Below are 3,629 nucleotides of genomic sequence, written 5' to 3' on the forward strand. Positions count from 1 at the left end.
GGGGCGGGCCCGGGGCGGGGCCAGCGCCGCCGCTCCCCCTCTCCGCGCTGTGTGGGCGCAGGAAGGTGTTAAGTTATAATGACGGAGCAATTAAGCGATAAGTGGGTATAATTAACCCCACGTGGGGTAACCGAGACGGGCTTAAGTGGACACGGCCGCGTTGCACAACGAGTAAGTCGTGGGGCAGAACGGCGTTTGGCCACTCGGACTAGCCCAAGCTAAGGGGGAGAGCTGTCTATTTTCACAGGTCAAAATTCTGTCATATAATCCAAGATAAATAATAATGATAAAAGTGGAATTTCCTGCTGTATCTCAGCAGTTTGGCTGCACCCTAACGATATAAACTCAATAAATGCATGTGCCCCATAGTATTTAAAAATTATGACGAAAGCTTTTGAGCAATGTCAGCCTAAAGAGCAGGCTTTTTAAAAAGGGTTTAAAATATGCAATTAGTTTTTGGATTTCCCAGCCCCCCTTACATTTCTTCCTGGCCCTCAAAGTATATTTGGGTCACATCCATGGCACATCAAGAACTTGGCTATTGGTTTAAAATGGAAGCTGAGATGCTCCTTCAATAGGACATTAAGACGAGGGATTTCAGGGAAATACCAGTATTGCAAGCCTCATAAATAAAGCTGAGAGAGTCCAACTTGAAGTGATCTTCAAGTTGCTGTCCATCACTTCGAGGAAAATTTTATAGTTAGAAATCTGCTGCCATCTTTGGCAAACCCATCAAGTTCCATAGCACAATTTGGACCCTTGCTCTGTCTGCCAGTCAGCCAATCTTTTCACAATGACTGTGAAACCCATTAGCCAGTTTTAGCCAAATTGGGCCACAAAGTTAAAGTCTCAGGGTATGAAGTTAGCTGGTTTATAAATGACATTTCTTTCTTATCATCAGCATCCAGGTTGTTCTGAATCAGCCATAAAACCTATTGTGTGCTGCCCAGTCTATGTTTAAAGGACAGAGTAGGGAACTGTGGGAGAACAGAAAACACTAATGGAGCTGCTCTCTCACGGGGTGAATGGGAGGGGTAGATAGCGTTATTGCAGGGGACACAAACTGCTCAGAGACCAGGATGCAGGTGCCTTACAAAACAACCCATGATATACTTGTTTGTGTGAGGTCCACATACACAATGCAGCAGTTGTTTAACGTAACTGCAATATAACATCCGTTTATTGAGCAGCAGTACACTTCACAGGAGATGTCCGTAATGCTGGACTGACAAGAAGTTCAAGGTCTCCCACCCGCTATGAGACTTTAACTACAGCTGTACTTCTGCAGTTAAGATATTTGTGTGAGACATGAAGCCAGAAATGTCACCTGCACTTCTCTAGTTGCCATGTGACTGTTACCCTGCCAGATCCATATAATCCAGATACCGTGATAGCCACACGTGTTCCCTACATCAGCTTGAGCAGCCATAGTAGATAAAAGGAGATGCAGAGAAGACACAGCCCTGCCCTAAAACATGCGAAGTCTAAGTAGGCAAAGTAAGTGAGCTGGCTTTCAAATGGCCTGAGGGCTGGCCTAACTTTATTCCTGTTGAAGTCAGTGATAAAACTCCCATAAATGGAGCCTTTGTGAAAATCCCACCCTTGGGGCATTGAAGTACTTAAAGGAAGAGACTGAAAATTGTGCAGGCTTTAGATTCAATTTTGATCAGTTTTTATGTGTATTTCAGTGGGCCCAGCCATGGAACGACAATAAGCAGAGCTCCTGTTCTTTCTGTTTTGCTCACACACCTTTTGTAAGTAAAAAGTGTAGGAACAATTCTACTGTGGTTTTAATTGCGTCCCTAAACTGCATTATCATGGGCACACAGATGCTGCATGGAGCTGTGAGGAACTGGTACCATGATGTGTGATAAAGGTCATGCGGCTGATATACCAGTGAATTCTGAAGAGGATGCATAATCTTGCTCAAGGCTGGCACTCAGGTGATCCAGTTTTATTTCTCAGTTCTAGCATGGGCTTCCTGTATGACCTCAGTACAGTCATGTAATTGTTCAGTGCCTCGGTCCATCATCTTTTTAATAGGGTTACTACTTACTTATTTCCTTTCTCCCGCCCTCTCCTGCCTCACTTAGACTGCAATTCTGCCAGGGAGTGGAGCATTTCTTACCACGTGCAGGGCCTTCACCCAGTACAATGAGACCTAATAGCAATGCCTGTAGAGTAATGTAATGCCAATTAAATAAATAAATGAAGATGATAGTATCATTTAGGACTAGATTTGCAGCTTGTAACCCAGCCCAAGGTCAAAGTGCTATGCTTCCCTGCAACCTCAGGATGCACTCTAAGTAGAGGTTTCTGCAGTGGTCAAAATCAGCCCCAAGCAGTAGCTAGTTTTGGGCAAAGGCTGAGTCCCAGTCACAGTTTCACAGTCAGCCTTCTCTGGCTAACTGCTGAAAGCCACAAGGAAAGGCTCCTCAGAGATGTGGTGTTGGACTAAGCATCTTCTCACCACGCCTTCTTGTCTGAACTTGGTTGCTGGCTCTTCAATGCCACTGTGGTTTTCCTCCCTACCAACTGCTAAATCGTACACACGAATGCCAGTGTCACAATTGCAGAGTGGCTGGTGTCTTTTTGAGCTGCCTTGTATTCCTGTAGGGGCCACATTACAACAAAAGCCATGGCAGGGCACAACCTTGTGACCCAAAATGGAGTTGCAGTGAAAATTATTTCCATTACTCGAACCTGCATTCATTCTGATTAATTCAGTGTCTCCTACTATATTTAGATAACCAGGGATTAATTGTATGCATGCTGAAATGCTGCCCCTTGTAATAAAATCACACTAAACTATTCCTAACTTTAGTGCCACTTGATTTCAAAACCTAGCTAGACCCTTAGGGCCTTAGGCCTTACTTAGAACATGTAAGGATCAGGGCCTTGCTGTTTTCTAATCAAACTGAATGGTTTCCAAATCTCTCTATTTGTCTATAATGCAATATATCAGGAATAGTTTAATTGTTTGCTAATTCTATACAGCAAAGCTTCAGAATCACACCTACTTCTCAATTCATGCGATTGTCTGTATCTCATATCAAAGACAATGCTACAGTTGGTCTAAATCTAGCCCACAGTCTAGGTTGATACCAAGTTGGGTGAGAACTGATACATATAAGTTGCCATGTGATGTATTTATAACTACATCCATATTAATAGCTTTTATGTTCCTTGGCTTTGTGGGTCACCCCTTTATTCAACCCACAATTAACTACATCTTCAAGTGAGCTACTTTAGAGGGCTTTCTGCTAGGGCATGGCCTCCAAGGAGGAAGCACAGCGGGATTGTAGTCACGTGTAGACATGTCTGAACATGTTCCTGGCATCACTCACGGCCAGAGTGAAAGTTTTCAAAGAATTACTAAATTAGACTCTAAATTTTAAAGTTTACAAGAACAGCTTGTACACCAATAATTTATGACAAGCGGAAACAAGTACAGAAAAGAAACAGGGCTAATGCAAACCTTGGAAAGGTTTACCGGGTAGTTGGAGAGGCTTGAGTGCTTTCCATCGGGCCGGCCGGACAGGACTCCGGAGCCGCAGGGACAAGGAGCACAGAAGCGCAGCCCCCAGCAAGTACCTGCAGCTTCTCCAGCCCGCCCAGCTCCGGCAACG

Source organism: Corvus brachyrhynchos, unplaced genomic scaffold (assembly GCF_000691975.1).
Source record: "Corvus brachyrhynchos isolate BGI_N302 unplaced genomic scaffold, ASM69197v1 scaffold14, whole genome shotgun sequence".
NCBI lineage: Eukaryota > Metazoa > Chordata > Aves > Passeriformes > Corvidae > Corvus > Corvus brachyrhynchos.